The sequence below is a fragment of the Lissotriton vulgaris genome, chromosome 3_1, assembly GCF_964263255.1.
Source record: "Lissotriton vulgaris chromosome 3_1, aLisVul1.2, whole genome shotgun sequence".
In the NCBI taxonomy this organism is placed as follows: domain Eukaryota; kingdom Metazoa; phylum Chordata; class Amphibia; order Caudata; family Salamandridae; genus Lissotriton; species Lissotriton vulgaris.
The window spans coordinates 1,848,332,045-1,848,352,012 of record NC_141689.1 but is presented as its reverse complement, the minus strand read 5'-3'; positions in this window follow the sequence as shown (position 1 = coordinate 1,848,352,012).

Below are 19,968 nucleotides of genomic sequence, written 5' to 3'. Positions count from 1 at the left end.
AGCCCCCGCGAGCAGGCCGTTGCAATAATCCAGGCGTGAGATTATGAGCGCCACTGTCACCGTTTTTCTGGCATCGATTGGGAGAAAATCGAAGAACTTTCTAAGGGATTTGATCATTCCGAAGCATTTACCTGCGACGGTTCTGGCATGCTGATCAAAGGAGAGGTCGGAGCCAAGATTCCTGGCCGATGCTACTGTCTGAGGGGGAGCAACTGAATTGTCTGGCCACCAGAGTGCTGGACAGAAGGAGGTGTTTTTTCCGATCGGGAGGATCTCCGTTTTACTCGAGTTACATTTTAAGTGATTGTTGTCCATCCATCGGAAGACTTCGGTCAAGCAGTGTTTAAGATTGAGTTCTGCTTCAGTGGAGTTGTCCTCTGGTGGCACGATGAGTTGTGTATCATCGGCATACGAGGTGACAGGTATGCCGAATGATTCAATCAGGGTCAGAAGAGGAATGAGGTAAGTGTTAAAAAGGAGAGGGCTCAGGATGGACCCCTGCGGGACACCTGAAGAGACCATCTTATCTTTGGAGTGGAAGGGGCCCAGAGCGACAGTTTGAGATCGATCGGAGAGGAAAGACTTTATCCAGGATAGGGCGGAATCAGAGATGCCAATGTCCATTAGTCTGCTGATAAGGATGGAATGGGAGATGGTATCAAACGCCGCCGTTAGGTCGAGAAGGATGAGAATGGAGTTTTTCCTCTGATCTTGTAATTTTTTTATGGTGTCGGACAGTTCAATTAGTGCAGTTTCGGTCGAATGTTTAGGCCGGAAACCCGATTGTTGGGGGTGGAGATTGTTGTTATCATCCAGGTAACGTTTTAGCTCTCTATGAACTAGTTGTTCCGTTATTTTTCCCAAGGCCGGGAGCAGCGATATCGGGCGAAGGTTGGTAAGGTCTGTCAGGGGTTTATTTGCCTTTTTCATAAGGGGTTTGACAATTCCCTTTTTCCAACGGCTGGGTACTAAACCTGTGCTGAGCGATGTATTGATTAGATTGTTGATAGTCGGGTTAACCACGTCGATTAGTTGGTGAAGTATTTTGGGGGGACAGGGGTCAGACGGGGAACCCGATTTGCAAGCCAGGATGGCTTCTCTAGTTTGCACTAAAGTGACCGGGGAGAAGCTACTGAGAGTGCTTCCTTGAGGGTCCGGTGGTTGGGGCACAGGAGGAGTAGCTGGAGGGGGAAAGTTGTTTTGAATAGAGGCAATTTTGTCCTCAAAATAGTCAGAGATTTGGTCGCAAAACTTCTGAGATGGGGGAATTTCAGGCAGAAGTGCCTTGGGCTGCGTGAAAGATTTTACTATCGCGAACAGCGCCTTTTGTTTTTGGCTGGAGTTTTTAATGGCGTTGACGTAATAGTTTTTTTTGGCTGATTTGATTTCAGAGAGATAGTTTTTCCTTGTGGTGATATAGGAAAGACGATTTACCACCTCGTATGTCTTTCGCCATTTACGTTCTGCCTTTTTGCATAGCAAATGAGCATTGGCTAGTTCAGGTGTGAACCAAGGGGCATTGGTTTTGGTTTTACACCGGGAGGTGCGGGAACGTGTGGGAGGGATTCTGGAATTCATTTCCTGTGAGATCCAGTTGTGGAAAAGGTCGGCGTCGGTATCGACGTTACCAGATAGAATGGGGGTTTGAGTTTGCATTAGGGGTTTAAGAATTATGTTATCTTGGACCTTTTTCCAGTTGATGTGGTTGTTGGGGTAAGGATTAGCTTTATTGCAGGCAGGCGGATTTACGCTCATAACGTGGAATGGGATCAGGGAATGATCAGACCAAATCTGAGGCAAAGGGGGCAGTGTGATTAGGGAGGAAGAGTTTGTACAAACTCCATCAAGGGTGTGACCCAGGGAGTGAGTAGGTAAAGTGACGAGTGCTATTGCACTTGAAATAGACAGTTTAGTGTCCAGATGTTGTAGAAGGTCCATTGTGGAAAATAATTGCTACTGCTATGAAAGTTCTTCCTGATATTGATAGTTGACTTGCTTCAATTTTTTTATTAAAGTTTCCAATTTTCTTCCATCTGCTCTGCAACATTGTATCATTAAAATAATATATTGTCCAAATCTTTCTATAAATAATGTTGATAACATTTCTGATTTGCAGGGACTACACTCCATATTTTGATTAGCTGATTTAACTAATTTGTTAAAAGACACTATTTTACAATCTGGTATTGTCAAATGTATGAATCTTTCAGTGTCTATGTTAGTGGTAGAAGTATATGTACAATTTTCACATTTATGTTCCCATCTATAACGAAGTCCAAACAGATTTTCAATTTGTATTCCTTCATCTTCCAATACTGCAAGCAAAAACATAAGACATTCCTGATCATCTTGCTGTACCTTCTGTGTAAATTGTGAAGAACCAGAACATATATCCAGAAGATTCCAAAAGCCAGAAACACTTTGGATTTTAGTTTTATCAGTTCTCAATTTTTCAAAAATAGAATGCAACAAGGAACACATTTTTTTTCACAATTCTCCGTGATTTGTTGTTGGAGATTTTCTAGAAAAATTTGGTGTTCACAACTACATTAGCATAGCAGTTGATACCTGAACTGTTTTCTAACTGATATCCAACAATCTCTTATACAGTGTCCTTTTTCTTTTTGTTTGGAATCTCAACATTCTCTTGATTTTTTTTTCTTCTTTCCAACCTCACTTAGAGTTTTTCATATGTCCGTTTTTGGCATACAACACGCTTTTCATATACAGGATATTCACCTAAATTGGGAGCATACAGTCTTCTTTACCGATTATACTCTCTTACACAATTTGCATCTGTACTAATCTTTCTCTCATCAAAAACAATCAAACACAATCCAGATAAAGTTCTGACTCTGGACAGTCCAACATACGCCATTGCCTCTTTAAACACAGTACTTTCAATGTTTACCAAAGCACTGTCTACACTTAAACCTTCAGATTTATGAATGGTCTCTGCATATGCTAAAGAAAGAGGAAACTGTTTTCTATGAACATACAATTCTTTAACAAGCAAAAAACCAACAGAACAACGTCCAATCTGTTTTACCTCTTTAATCTGATCAAATTTAATCTTCAAATATTAAATTCCATCTCTATTTTGATAATTAACAAAGTCAACAACTTTTCCCATTGCTCCATTTACTAAACCTTTTTCCACATCCAAATTACGCCATAAAATTACCAGTTTTCACATACATATAAATTCTTTTCTAAACCAGCAGTCTTAGATATAGATTTTTCCAAAGAATCCAATTTTGTTTTTAATTTTTCTGTCAAAATATTAGTAATTCCTTTGTGCTCTATTTTATTAATGGCTTCCATTTTTATTATTTGTTGTTTTTCTAGCTTTAAAGGTTCTTAATTGAATGTAGAACACTCTCAGCGTTGGTATTAGGCAGATTATAGATTTATTTTCTCGGATTGTTTTGTATATTATTTCCGGAGCAACATTTTCATTTGAAAACATGTTTGTAAGTAGCCAAGTTTGCAAAGCTTCTTTACCATATTCTGTCAATACACCAATTCTTATATCTTGAAGAATGCTTTCATAGTCTTCATCACTTGCCTGTTGCATATTTTTAATAAGTTCTTTGTATTCAAAATAGACCAAATGTTCACGATTCCAATACTTCCCAAAGACTTTCTAGTGTCTTCATGCACAAGTGTTTTAAATACTGATTGCCCTTTTACAGGAGTAAGTTGCAGTAGATCACCAAAAACGATCACATGTTTCCTCCAAATAAGACTACGTATTCTGTTTCTAAAATTTGCTACATTCTTAAATGCACAAAGTCAAGCATTAAGTTTGAGACCATGCTCACCTCATCAATAATCAGAAGTTTAATTTTCTTTAGTACTCTTGAAACTTCCAAACAAGCTTCTCCAGAACTTGTGATATTCCAACTTGTTTTCATGTTCAACAGGTAGCATTAGTAAGCGATGTAATATAATTCCTTTAATGTTGTGTGCTGCTAACCCTGTTGGAGCAGTTACCACAAAAGATAAATGTGAATCTGTTGTTTTCTGTAGATAACTTGACAAACATTTAATCAAGAAACTTTTCCCTGTTCCAGGTTGCCCTCTGATATACATAAGAATAGGTTTAAATGATGTACATTGGCAAACATTCTTTTCATGCAGTAATCCATGTTCTATCTGTTGTGTAACTTGGTGATATATAATTCTTTCTGTTCAGTATTCAGTTGTTCTTCTAACTTTTTCACATCAATATTGTCCTATTGTGCTTGTTGCATTACCGTTCCCACTTCACTCATTGCTACTGCTGCTTTATTTTCAAGAATGGCTTCTTCTAGTTGATCTTGACTTTGTGCAGCAGAACTCTGACTTTCTTGAGAACTGTCTCTAGCTATTTCAGCTGCAATAGTACTTTCTTGATTAATCATTTCGTTCAACATTCAGAGATAATTTGGAAAAATTGTACATTCATTGCTATCTTTACATGTATTGAAATAATCGTCATAGCACTCAAAATCTCCAAGTAATTCCATTTCAGTGTGCCATGGTTTGAAGAGTTGCAGAAGAGCTAAATAGAAAAACTCCCTTTTATCTGGAGTATCGCAACTGAGTTTCCTGTGATTAATAAGGTTTCCTTTTGCATGTTTTCCTAAATATCCTTCACAACCAATAACAGCATATTTGACTTCATTTATATTTTCTGTAACATTTCCCTTAAAGATGTAATGTAGTACTTCATATAGACATATCTTTTCCAGGTGGGGACTTCTATTTGGATAGTACGTATCCAACATATTTGTTTTGAGAATATCTGTTCTTTCTGGTTCATTAATGCTAAGTATTCAATTTCTTGTCCAGATTTCAAAACTCAATTTTGTGCTGCAGCAAGACCTAGACTTATCCAAATACTTTGAATATAAACTTGCAGATGTCAATCGATCCGAACATTCGTGGGATCCAATTTCTCAAAGTGAAAGCATCTTCAAGCTGAAGCTGTACAATTTGTTTTTGCTAAGTGTCTTCTCTTGTGAAATTTCTTCCCACATTTCTATGAATTCAGTCATTTCAGATTTAGTTGTATATGACGTAACATAACGAGCACCAGCAAATGAGTTATCTGCAACAAACTGTATGTCAATCAATCAATCAATCAATCAGGCATTTGGAGAGCACGCTACTCACCTGTAAGAGTCTCAAGGCGCTGGGGGAGGTGCTGCTACTGTTCTAAGAGCCAGGTCTTGAGTAGTCTCCTGAAGGTTAGTAGGTCTTTGGTTTGTAGTAGGAGGATGGGGAGGGTGTTCCAGGACTTGACGGCGAGGTAGGATAATGATCTGCCGCCGGTGGTTGCTCTTCAGATGCAGGGGATGGTGGCGAGGGCGAGGTCGGCGGAGTGGAGTTGGCAGTTCGGGTGTAGAAGGTGAGTGTTCTGTTGACCTATGTTGGTCCGGTGTTGTGGAGTGCTTTGTGTGCGTGGGTGAAGAGCTTAAAGGGGATACTCTTGTTGACCGGGAGCCAGTGCAGGTCTCTCAGGTGGGGTGGGATATGGCTGTGATGAGGGATGCCGAGGGTCAGGCGTGCGGATGTGTTCTGTATGCGTTCCAGCCGTTTCAGTAGTTTGGCCGGGGCTCCCGCGTAGAGGACGTTTACGTAGTCTAGCCTGCTGCTGATGAGGGCCTGGGTGACTGTTTTTCTTGTGTTGGTGGGGATCCACCTGTAGATCTTTCGGAGCATGCTCATGGTGTTGAAACAGGAGGATGAGATGGCGTTGACTTGCTTAGTCATGGTGAGTGTTGAGGCGAGGATGAATCCCAGGTTGCGTGCGTGGTCGGTGGGTGTCGGTGCTGCTCATAGAGCAGTCGGCCACCAGGAGTCATCCCAGGTTGAGGGGGTAGAGCCGAGGATGAGGACCTCTGTCTTGTCCAAGTTCATTTTCATATGGCTGTTCTTCATCCATTCAGCGACGGCTTTTATTCTTTCTTGGAGGTTGGTTTTGGCGGTGTGAGGGTCCTTGGTGAGGGAGAGGTTCAGCTGCGTGTCATCGACATAGGATATGATGTTGAGGTTGTGCAGTCTGGCGACGTGGGTGAGCAGGCCATGTTGAACAGTGTCGGGCTGAGGGATGATCTTTGGGGTATGCCACAGATGATCTTGGAGGCTTTTGATCAGAAGGGGGGAGGCAGACGCTCTGTGTTCTGTAGGAGAGGAAGGAGGAGGTCCAGTCCAGTGCTTTGCCTTGGACTCCTGCATCGTGAAGGTGAGTGCGTAGGGTGCGGTGGCAGACCGTGTCGAAAGCGGCTGAGAGATCCAGGAGGATGAGGGCTGTGGTCTTACGGCTGTCCAGCAGGGCCCTGATGTCATCGATGGCGGCAATGAGGGCCGTTTTGGTGCTGTAGTTGCTGCGGAACCCGGACTGGGAAGGGTACAGGATGTTGTTCTCCTCAAGGTAGTGGGTCAGTTGTTTGTTGATGGTTTTCTCAATTACCTTTGCCGGGAACTGGAGCAAGGAGATGGGCGGGAAGTTCTTGAGGTCCCTCAGGTCTGCCTTGGATTTTTCGAGCAAGGCGTTGATTTCGGCGTGCTTCCAGCTCTCCGGGAAGGTTGCGGTCTCAAATGACATGTTATTGGTCTTGCGGAGGTGGGGTTGTGGAAAATTAATACAGTTTGGTGAACATTATCTACGCCATCTTGCCTTTTTCCCGATGCCACACTTTTCGTCATGCACATCCGCCATATTTTAGCCGTTACGATCAGAATCACCCTCACGAAAGACCCCCACGCACCGGTCATTCCCACTCTCACATGCCTTGCGCATAAGCGGCAGCCATTTTAAACACCATGGCCTCCCTGCCCCTCGCTGATAGCCAGCGCGTCTCTCTCTCTCTCTCCTGACCTCGCAAGCATCCCCCGCACGCTGACAACCCCCGCTCTCTCATGCCTTGGGTCATAAACCCCTCTTCAGCGCAGCTTCACCACAGAATCCCATCCTGTTCCCAGCGCGACACCTCCCCTCATTCCTTTCATGGTCTCAGATCCTTTTGATGCAAACCCCCTTTCCCTGTGTCCCCGTTTGTCTTCCTTGTTCCCAGGCCGCCACCTGGCCCTGCGGATACTGTTTATTACCCCGTACAGTAGGAAGCTTCCCCTCCCCATCAAAAGACCCTCGAGCCGATCAAAGCCCCCACCCTATGAGATCCGATCAACTCCACGCATTCCGTGAATCGGCGGAATGCCCTGCTGCGCGACAATCATCACCTGTTGTGACCGGGGTGGGGAATTCAACTGTAAATGTATGTGGGAACGGGTCTGAAGGGGAGATTCCGAGGATGTCCTTTCAAATATCAAAGTGTTGCGAGAATGTGTTACGTGCAATAAAGGTCATAAACCCTAGTATAAGAGGCCAGGCCTCAGAGATGTGGTTAGAGCACCTCGTGACGATACTTGCTGTCTGAATTGATGTGTTCTCCTCCGGAGAAAATAAAATCCTCGTTTCCTGCCTTCCAGTCTCCAGCGCCTGCTTCTTCATTGATTAATATTGGTGGGTCATAGAGGCGACACCGCCGGGCAACATAAAGGGGTCTTTGGTTACTGGTTGTCTTTGAACCCCTTTTAACAATTGGTGTCCCAAGCGTGGGGCCCATCAGCGACTCGTGGATCCAGTGGGAGAGGTCCTGACGACAGAGTGAACGACTGCAACGATCGGAAGGTACCCTGTCCGATAGACCCTCGTCTGACAGCCGATCATCCAAACTTCACTGGTTCCGAACAGACCTCTCTCGAGTGATCTGCGGTCCTGACTGGGAACCATCAGGAGTGCCACAAGGAGTACGAAGAGAAGAGGACGATCGGGCGCTGGATTCGGAAGACAAGAAACTGTCCATGCGGTCCAGGTAAGGTCGTGTAAACACGACGAATTGCGAAAGTGATTGATAATTGATGAGAAAATACTAGTATTACTTTTTGTTAATTTATTTGGAGATTCACTGTCTGCAAACGGAGAAACAACAGGCTCTCCCTTTATAAACAGTGAAGGATAGGTACGCATCCGTCGGACCTATCTTTCTCCCCCACTGAACAATTGCCCCTCCCCCATTGATTAACTGTTATAGATTGTTTTCTGGAGATTCTCTGTCTGCAAACAGGGAAGAATAGGTCCCCTCTTTGCAGATAGTGAAAGGGTAGGTGACGCGGACCTTTGCTAGCCTACTTATTCTCCCCATTGACCATATTGATTTTTTATTTTTGACCTAACATTGATTGCTCAAGATTGGTTCATGAGGTATTCACTGCCTGCAAACAACGTAGAATAGAAATATTCTGTCTAGTCTTTGCACGCAGTGATAAGATAGGTAGTGCTGACTATTATCCCCATTGTGATCCGTCATGCCTGTCTTCTCCCCACTGGTTAGTAGCCTGTTTAGCCCGGACCGCTTATTAGAGATGAACCATCCGGCTCCGCTGGAAGGCACCCCTAATAAGGACATGTTCATGAAGCATGGATTGATCGCTATAGCCTATAGCGAGCTGTGGCATAAATATACGAAAAGGGATCGAGAAAGTCAGTGGCCACTGATAGGATCCTTCGATCTTGACAAAATAGAAACGGTAGAAATAGCCCTTCGTAGGAATGAAACAACACCTATTATGCTCGATAGTCTCGGTATGTGGCGCAAAGAAGCCACACGACGAAAGGAAAGCGATGAAGTCAGAAAGGGTGAAGAGACACGACGGACAACCCTCCAAACGTCTAGTAGGCAAAGGGAAGGGCCAGTGATGGCACAGTCCCGAGGAGTAGACATGAAAAGGGAACGGTGTAAAGGGATGTGCCGACAGAACAACCCCGGGACACAACGACCCGAAAATAATCCCCCGACACTATGCACAGGACGAACAGATTTAAAACAAAACCAATGTGCTTTCTGTAGATGCCCCGGGCACTGGAAAGCCCAATGCCCGACTCTACAGAGCATGGGTAAGAGCGGAGGGTCGACAGAAAGAACTGGCCGACAGAAAGGGAAAAGGCGCGAGATAAAAACCAATCAGACTAGCACGGACAGGACGGATAGAACCACCACGTTTGATTATGCTCGATGGCACAGATTTCGTCAGACCAATCTTAACGACATGTTAGAGTTCTGGGACTGATTGCTCTCTGTTGCTCCCCCACTCTGAAAAACAAAAAAAACAATTACAGGCCAGTGTAAACAACCCCCGTTAGAGAAAGGACTCAAGGAAGCCAAGCATCTGTTATATAATTTAGGATTTAATTACGGTAAAGATAACACACAACCAACGGTAAATAGAATAACTAGTAAAACACTCTCTAAAGCAAACTGTACTAATAGGAGAAATACAAAACATATTACGCTCACTCCGGAAGTCCTCGAGATGTAACAGTTCGACGGTCCCGCCCACCCGAAACACATAGCACGTGTGGGGCGGGGCCTGCCAACAGCCATAGACCAAAAGAGATCGCCGGCGAGAAGGTACAGGAGGCTCCTCAAAGCAGGCAATGAAATGGTCTTCCCATACTACCCTTCCAGGGATGGCATCCCCCGGGCCACGAGTAGGGAGGGGGCGGATGCAAATGACCCCCTCCCTCGTATCTCCTGGTCCGGCCATCACGAATTCCTCCATCGAACTGATGCAGGGTGGACAGGGAGGGAGAGGCGACGCGGACGAGCCTCTCCCGCCTCCGCAGGTAGGAGGTTTCCCAGCCCTGGCCCGGCGCCGATGTCCTCCAGCCGGGCGACGGCCATATACCTGCGCAGCACAGAACTTACAATGTCCGACGCACATATATTTACGTAGCACAGGACATACAATGTCCGACGGGCATACTTGCGCAGCACCGGACGTACAATGGTCCCCCAAGAGTCGGAATCAGGGGTGTAGGGTGGTCATCATGTACACCCCTGATTCAAAGGGACGGCGTGGGATGCGCCGGGAGAGGGAGACGGCACGGACGAGCCTCCCTCACCTCCCCAGATGAAGGCTCCACAGCTGCACCCTGGCGCCCCGAACCAAAATGCCCTGCTCCAACAGCATGATGTTCCGCTTTCATCACCACAAGAAGTTTCTTCCACTCCTGATAGATACGACGAAGGGCGGCAGCTGCAGGGTCTCAAAATGGCGCCTGGGCCCTCTGGAAGGCGGGTCTAGGCCGCTGGAGGAACTTTGTCCGAAATTGCAACTCGGGCACTTGCCCACCTGGGCGCAAGCCCCCACCATCGACAAACATCCCCTCGACTTTGAAGATTCTACCAAAGTCCCAAGAGCCCTCGGCCCCTTCAGGCTTCCGGTGGGGAACAGCTGCATTGATCACTAATGAAATAACCACGACACAGCAGCAAGATGGCGGTGCTCTCGTGTCTGCACCAGCTTCAGTCTGAACCACCCAGGAACATTATGGGCTAACAAACTCGAGTAAGTTCCGGCTGAACATCAACATGACCCGGTAAGAAAGACTCTACCTCCCTCCCTCTCTTGATTGACGGTCCACACCACCAGCCCCTCTGTTAGCACAGGTTTTTTGAACTGCCGAAAGGGACCCTGGTCCAACCGCCAATCGTCCGAGACATTTTTGCCCCTGATGCTACTTCCGGACTAAACCGGCCTCGCCCAAAATGGCGCCGGTATCAATAGGAACTAACGGATGCCTCGTGGTGTTCCTTAGCTAATGAGACTTGATGTACTAAGATATATATACGAACCTTTGCGCACTTGATGAAAAAGGGAGGAGGGTTCACTTGGCGAACATTCGAAAGGGGTCCCGTAAAAATGTTGATTTCAATGAACGATTTATTCTGATATTTATTGTAACTGGTACATAACGTCGCTTATGATGCACGCCCACGGTATACATCTAGGAAATGCGATTACGATGAGCTTGACTGTGTTTCCATTTATGAACTGAAATGCCCCTGATCCCTCATCACGCAATGGAACGTTTTTAGTTACTTGCAAATAATTAATTAGGCCTTTTTAACATGTTCTTGTGCCGCAAAATAACCCCCCTACTGTATGTGCTTCCATCGTCGACATGTCCGGCCAAAATATGATTGCACTCTCACGTACTGAACGATTATGCAAATAAAGGTTTTCCAAACTATGAATAGGCATCACATGCTTTTGTAAATGTGGGAATTGGTGGGAGGGCTTTTTCTGTGCGCAACCGTTCTGCTCTTTTTTTTAGGTTATCTGAAAAATGGTTGTTCGGCCCTGGATTGATGATCGAATCAAAGGTATGATACGCTGCCTCCAAAATATGCGACTAAGCTCAGGAACTAACGTATGAAGAAGGACCTCGACTTCTGAGAATGGGTAAAGTAAAGCGGTGTGATTGATAGAATGTTATAAAGGTATGGTGGTCGAAGGTACTAAGGGACAGGGTTGACCGAAGAACTGATATGCCTTAGAACATCACAGCTTTGGGAATGATTTAAGGATCCCGATGGCCAGATACATCTACAAAACCAGGTACCTCGCGCTAGGCACCTCTGATTCCCCTTTTTAGCGTTTCCCTACACACGATCCATAATGCCACCCTCGAACCCCCCATGAACCACCTATCACACTGCCCGCCCCCTTGACTTCAGAAACCAAGACCCTAGGGATTATATCCCGGGGAGATAAGTACGAGTATGTGGTAAGTAAAGGACTTTCGTGCCCGTACATTTGATGTGCTCGGATGTTGTTCCCCCTCCCTTTTCCTCCTTTTTTCCCTCTGCAGATTACATTGGAGTCCCGATTAGGGTACCGTAAAGGATCTGGAGCCACGTCACGCCCGATGCATGAAAACGGACTAACGCTGCAAGACGACACAAAAGGACGCCCTACTCAATGCGCGACCTTTTTGTACCTGACCTAATGCCCTTCCGTCCCAAAACTGCATGCTTTCTACATCCTAACACAGACCCGAAACGTCTAACGTTGGGTAATGCACTGAATAGCCCAAACGATACACGGTCATTCTCCATGTCACACGTGTACTATTTGGCCTATTGTTACTCTCTCTCTCTCTCTCTCTCTCTCTCTCTCTCTCTCTCTCTCTCCTCTCTCTCTCTCTCTCTCTCTCTCTCTCTCTCTCTCTCTCTTTCACCCTTCCACACTTTCCCTCTTCCTAGCGACTGGCACCTAATTGGCGAACCTGGTGCACCTCCTGATTGGCCCCAAATACCACAAGTATTTGCACAAATTCATCCTAAATAAAATCGTATCGATACCACGTTACTACCTCTCCTTTTCTGCTAAATATGGATGAAAATTAAATTGGCCAAAAGGAAAGGGACAGGTAAGACGACTAAGGTTCCCTAAATTTGACCCACAGTCAGGGAACTATTTGTCAGTGGCTTCTATGATAAAAAAAAAATGTCTGTGGTAACGCGACCTTCCCCATTCCAAGTTGTCTCCATACCCCAAGCAGTAAAAAAATGATCGAGACACCCCCGTCTTCCCAAAATGCCCCCAGTTTGGTATCAGCTGCCCTGAACGAGAATCTGAAAAACGCCCCTTGCTCCAATTCGCTGTGTTCCTAGTTGTTTTCCAACAGACCTCACCCACCCCAAGGATAAGTTTAATAATTATCGCAAGCCCCCCCCCCCCCGAGTTTTTGTAGTAGCCAGGTTGCGAGAAACTATATAGAAAGTTAGAAAGATGTGTGCAAAGTTAAAATTAGATCGAAAACTGAAGGAACTTGTTGCAGTAAACCTTGTTGAAAATAGGATGTTTAGCCAAAAGATAGGACGCATTGATGTAATGGAGAGTCGTTTAGCCTATGTTCATCCCTCAGAATGATGCCTATCAGACTATGGTGAATAGCACGTTGCACTTTTCCGTAAGATACAAAGCCCTGAAGACCGGCCTAGCCTTGCAAGACTCGTACTAGGGAAATGGGTCTCTACCAGAAGAACTGACATCTACTGTAATAGACGAATGCAATGAATGGGTATCAGACCTTGTACCACGACAAATGAATGTAATAACCAACAAAATGCCAAAGAATTAGCCACAAAGGGAAGTTGTAGGAAATCCAGCAAACCCATCATCAATTGTTTATACGTTGGCTGCAAATCTCAATGTAGCGGATGTTTACCCCAGTTGCTTGGTGTTGGGAGAGAAATAGGTTTATGTAATTACCCTCTTCTGCAAAATCTCTAAAGACTGTCTTTTCGAACTCATTTAAGGGTACCACTGTCGGAGGAGAAAGAGACCGGATGTGGGAGCACGCGGCCTGACTGCGGATCGTGGAACCTCAGCGACGGAGGCCAAGGCGAGACCACGGCAGTAAGGAGTCGCAGGATAAGGCACTGTTTCAGACAAAGCTAAGGAAGGGGCTGACCTGAAGCCCCTGCTCTATGATCGACGTGTGCCAAAAAAAAAAAAAGGGTCCCCGCTCTCTGAACCTGGTTATGGACCCGCCTGTCTCAAATTCTCCGTCCCCCTGATCTGTTCCCGACTTGGCCCTGCTCCATCCCCTCCTCCTCCGACCTACCATAAGGACTGTTCACACACACACCTTTCCACCTGAACTTTCAAGTTCCTCCAAATCCTACTGAGCTATCCAGAGAAGGGTATTCCCTGCGTCAAAAGGGAGGGAGCTCCGACTAAGTAGACCACGAACTATATTAATCTCAGAACGGTGACCTAGAACTCCACCAAGGGTCGCCCCCGAAGAGAAGATGAACGAAGTATGTGGTTCTACCCGCTGCCGAACGCCTCGATAATGATGGAAGCAACAGGAAATACCCATCACAGAGACTCAAGAAACAAACAGACCCCACCACTCAAAGACAATTGCACTTTTTATCACAATCCTTTCTGCCTCCTAATAACTATGCTCTGAGTTACGGAAGAAAATGCACGTGCTCCGGAACCATGACGCATTCCTCTCAAGAGGTCTGGCGAAACAAAACAAAGATGCACTCCCGCCCGCCGACCTCCAACGACTCAATCCACATGAACATTCCTGTTGACAGAACGAATTGTAATCCAGGTGCTTAACAGTGCCAACAGAAGACGACAAAGACACTGAGAACTCTGATATTTACTATATCTCATTTCTCTCCCAACCACCATTGGACTGACTATGCTCCCGCCGAGTACAAAAAGGACTTACTTATATGATAACTTACCAGTTCCTATTCCAAATGACTATAAGTATCTATGATCTGTACCCAACGCCCTCGCTACATAATTCTAGTCTGATATCGCATTACTATGACTTTTTCTGCAACCAACTTAACGATGAACCCGCCTACTAGATGATGAGATTTTTCAATGTGATGTTTATAATGTGATGTTTATGTACAGTTCTTTTGCCTAAGTCCCCTCTCCCTTACTTATGACCGCTGCAATAGGTATAGATAGGAAATAGGCCAGCAAGATGTCTTGGAAATGTTAAAGGGAGGACTGTGGAAAATTAATACAGTTTGGTGAACATTATCTACGCCATCTTGCCTTTTTCCCGATGCCACACTTTTCGTCATGCACATCCGCCATATTTTAGCCGTTACGATCAGAATCACCCTCACGAAAGACCCCCACGCACCGGTCATTCCCACTCTCACATGCCTTGCGCATAAGCGGCAGCCATTTTAAACACCATGGCCTCCCTGCCCCTCGCTGATAGCCAGCGCGTCTCTCTCTCTCTCTCTCTCCTGACCTCGCAAGCATCCCCCGCACGCTGACAACCCCCGCTCTCTCATGCCTTGGGTCATAAACCCCTCTTCAGCGCAGCTTCACCACAGAATCCCATCCTGTTCCCAGCGCGACACCTCCCCTCATTCCTTTCATGGTCTCAGATCCTTTTGATGCAAACCCCCTTTCCCTGTGTCCCTGTTTGTCTTCCTTGTTCCCAGGCCGCCACCTGGCCCTGCGGATACTGTTTATTACCCCGTACAGTAGGAAGCTTCCCCTCCCCATCAAAAGACCCTCGAGCCGATCAAAGCCCCCACCCTATGAGATCCGATCAACTCCACGCATTCCGTGAATCGGCGGAATGCCCTGCTGCGCGACAATCATCACCTGTTGTGACCGGGGTGGGGAATTCAACTGTAAATGTATGTGGGAACGGGTTTGAAGGGGAGATTCCGAGGATGTCCTTTCAAATATCAAAGTGTTGCGAGAATGTGTTACGTGCAATAAAGGTCATAAACCCTAGTATAAGAGGCCAGGCCTCAGAGATGTGATTAGAGCACCTCGTGACGATACTTGCTGTCTGAATTGATGTGTTCTCCTCCGGAGAAAATAAAATCCTCGTTTCCTGCCTTCCAGTCTCCAGCGCCTGCTTCTTCATTGATTAATATTGGTGGGTCATAGAGGCGACACCGCCGGGCAACATAAAGGGGTCTTTGGTTACTGGTTGTCTTTGAACCCCTTTTAACAGGGTGCGACGGTGGCGCTGGCTTTGTTGAAGATGTGGTGGGGGCACGGGTATGACGGGGAGCCGGAGTAGATGGTGCTCATGATTTTGATGGTGCCGTTGTCATAGATGTTGGTGCAGGAGAGCAGTGGGTTGCTGTGAGTAATGGCCGTGGGGTCTGAGGTGTCATTGGCTGCTGTGGTGGTCTGGTTGTCGAAGCTGTCGTGGATGTCTGCGATCTTGCAGTGGAAGAAGGAGGCAAGGGAGTTGCACAGGTCTTTTTTGCATTCCACATCGCCAAAATCACTGTATTGTAATCATTAATATACTTTGATTCTTCTGTTCTTTTTTTATATTATAAGTATTTTTTGGTGATTTTCAAGAGATAGTATGCCTCACTGCTGACATAAAACTATTCACTCTTCCTTTAGAAATTACTGGACGGGTAAATCCAAAACGACATTTTGTGTAAAATTGTTCCTTTGACTTGTATTTCCGTCAACAATATTTTCCACATCGATGATTTTGAAACCGTAAAACTTGCTGTCTCAAGTTGTTTCCTGCTTTTTCTTTTGGTATAGTACAGGTAACATGTTGTTCAATGAAAGACAGAACAGTCTCATCAGTGTCAGTTCCAAAATTCTGTGCATTCTTACTGTTTAGAATGCTTTATTGATATTATAGACAATGTAAAATATCAGTACAAAGGCTGGAAGCATCAGATATTAATACAAAAGTACATAGTGTAGGTGGAAATAACATTAAAAAACCATTATAACAGAAAAACTATACTAAGAGAAAAATGCATTTTGAAAAGATTTTTGTTTTAAGAAAGCAAGAAGAGAAAAGAAAGGAAAGAAAAGAAAAAGAAGAAGGGAAAAGCTGAGGGGAAAGAACAAGAAGATAAGAGAAAGAGAAAAAGAAGGAAGAAAGAAAAATGGATCCTAAAAATGCAACAATAAAAATTATAATAGCAGTGTTAAGCATGTAATAAATAATAACAATATACATAAGGAAGAGAATCAACTTGATACTCTAGATAAAAACGTAGTTAATGGTAACCATAGTAAGTCTCTTTTAATCATCAAAGAAGTGGTAGTGGCATGAGCTCTGTCCAATTAGTAGTGATGATCTGGAAGGAAACAGTTAGGAAAAGGTTGATGAAATTACCTTCACTAATATGATTAACTCATACGGGGGAAAGATTGCCTAAAAAACATGTTTCATATGGAAGCGGATATTTGACGATAGAATATCGTTTGTTTTAGACCATATACGGGACCAAAAGGTAATAATGAGGGGACATTGAAAAAACATATGAAGAAAATCCCCTTTCTCTGCAGGGCAGGACCAGCATTTGGGAGAGTCAATGAATTTAAATCTGTAAAGGTCACTGGGGGTAAAAAATAATATTATCATATATTATAAAAGTAGTATAAGGTCTGTGTAGTACTAGCAGAGCGTGAGGTAGTGTGTATTCTAGACCAAAGGGAGTCCAATGTGCGAAGGGGAAGGTCAAGGCCTAATTCTGTTTCCCATATTGATTCCAAAGAGGATTTAGTTCTAACAACAGGGGAATGAGTTAGTAACTTGTAAATGGTGGCAGCTTTAAATTGAGTGCAAAGATCAATAGAAATAGAGGAAGGATGTGGGTGTTCGGGGAGAACACTAGGAGTTGTATGGAGATAACAGCGAGTAAGGAGATCCTTAAGTAAGGTATACTGGGAGGCATATTGAAGGGAAATATTGTATATTGATTGGGGTTCTGAAAATGACATAAAAGAACCATCCTTCATCAGATGTTGGGGAGTGATGAGGCCTTTGTCAATCCATTCCTTCCAGAATAAGGCACGATTGTTAATCTTAAGATTTTTATTGTACCAAATTGGAATGTTTAGGGAACCATCAGTCAAAGAGGGGTATATCCCAGACGAAAACGCAAGATCCCTTGAGTGAGTGAAAGTAGGACAAGACATGTGCCTCGGAGGCAAAGAACAGTGATGTGCAGAAGAAAGAGAGAAAGGAGAGTATTGGAGTTGCTCTAAGGCACTCCATGCGGTAGAAGAAGAGTTGGTGGAGTCAGATAGAAAGGTCCATATTTGTTTCAAGGTGAAAGCCTAATGATATCTCCTGAGATTGGGAACATTAACGCCACCTAAGTCTTTAGATAGTTGGAAATGGGCCAATGAGATCCTAGGTTTACGTTTATTCCAAAGAAACTTGATCAATGAGCTATTAATAATACAAAAGAAAATATTCGGAAGAGACACAGGGAGCATTGAGCGATAGATATTAATAATTAGGAGAAGCATCATCTTAATAGTAGCTAATCTCCCCCACCAAGAAAGGAAAAGTGGAGACCAACCATCAATTAGGGTAGAGAGTTTCTTAAGAATATCAGAGAGATTGAGTTTGACTAGATCTTTAATATTGTCACAATATAGAATTCCAAGGCATTGAATATGCGAGGAGTTCCACTGAAAGCCTGAATCTGCAAACATGGATGAGAGACAGAATTTATTTAAAGGTAGGATTTCTGATTTATCAACATTTAATTTATAACCGGAGACATTGGAATAATCATGTAATAATGAAAAGAAATCTGGCAAGGACACAGAAGGGTTAGAAATAAATAATAAGATATCATCCTCGCATGCGGTGAATTTGATATCCAGGTTTTGCAGTTGAAACCCTGTGTACTGTGTTGAACGTCTGATAGTCTCTAAAAAGGGTTCCAGGACAAGAATGAACAGAAGGGGAGAGAGAGGACAACACTGTCTAGTTCCTCTAAGGAGAGGGAAATATTGTGATTGACATCCATTTACCCAAACAGTTGTAGTTGGAGCCAAATATAACATTTGTATAAGTTGAATGATAGAGGGACTAAAACTATGCCATTTCAAAGCGCCAAATAGAAAATCCCAACTACGCTAATGAATGCCTTTTCGGCATCCAAAGTAATAGCCCCACTGGAGAGGTATATTTTGAAGCTAGATGTATGATATAAAGGAAAGCTCGTGAATTATTTGTAATGGATCTGCCTTTAACAAAACCACATAGATAGATGTTGACCAAATCAGGGATAATCCTATTAATATGAAGGGCAAGGATTTTTGCATACATTTTACAATCTGTGTTTATTAAGGAGATTGGTCTATAGTTCTTGCACAAGGAAGGACCTTTGTCTTTTTTGGGTATCAAACAGAGCATTGCTTGTGTAAAGGAACCCTTGCCCACATGCATCAAACTGAATTGCATTCGCAAACGGTGCGAATCGCAGAATTCGGCCGTTTGCGAATGCAATTCCTGTTTTTGAGATGCATCATTCAAAATTGTATTTTTCTCAATCTGCGAATTCGCAATTGCTTTTGCGATTCCTTAAAATCTCGCAATTGTAAGGAATCGCAAAAAAATCTCAAAAAAGTGTATGCATCAAAAATCGCAAATAGCGTTTTTTGAAGGAATCGCATTTAGGAATCTCTAAATTTAGAAGTACTGGGAGCAGGTGGTAAATTTTTTTATTTCTAGGGAAACATGTGAAATCAATTATTTGGGTACTTAAGGGGTTGTTCATGAGCAGTACACCTCTTTGAGGATGGCATCAGTCATTTTTCTTGCACGTCGCTGGAGGTTGAGAGCAGCAGGAAGGAGAAGGAGGATGCTTAGTGAAAGGATATTTAGATTGCGGATCACTTTGTTTGGTCAGACACAGGCAGAAATATATGACAAGTATAGGTTGAATGCTGACTCCATAATAGATCTTATTGCTGAATTAGACCCAATATTACGCAGAGAAACACGTAGGACCCTAGCCATACCGACCCATGTGCAGGTCTTATGTTGTCTACACCTGTTAGCCTCAGGATCCTTCCAGGGAGTAATAGCAATTGCTGGGGGGGTTTCACAGAGTGCACTTTCAAGATTTTTCTAAGATTTCCTTAATGCAATGCTGACAAGGATACAGCATCACATCCATTTCCCTAGAAATCAACAAGAGTTGTTGGAAACCAAGTTGGAATTCTATTCTACAACATGGCTAATTTCCCACATGTCATTGGTTGCATAGATGGAACCCATATTCCCATTTGTCCACCATCTACCAATGAGTATATTTTTCGCAACAGAAAAAACTACCACTCTTTAAACATCCAAGTAATTTGCAATTCCAAAACAATAATCACTGACCTAGTTGCAAGTTTCCCTGGGAGTGCCCATGACTCCTATATATTCAAACATAGTGCCATCCATGGGCGACTGTTGTCTGGTGAATTTGGAGATGGATATTTGCTAGGTAAGTCATGCTCTACTGCTCAAATTACATTCCTTTTACTGTTACATGATAACTTAAATGCCATTCAAATATTTTTAAATCTCATAGGAGACAGTGCATATGGTGTGAGATCATATATACTGACACCATACCTGAATCCATCAACCCGTAAGCAGCAGAACTACAACAATGCCCATATTACAACTAGAAATGTAGTGGAGCGGACCTTTGGGGTCATGAAGTCTAGGTTCAGGATACTGCACAAAACCGGTGGAGCATTGCAATATCGTCCAGATGTATGCTGCAAAATTGTTGCGACATGTGCCATCCTGCACAACATTGCCACACGTAGAGGCTTGGA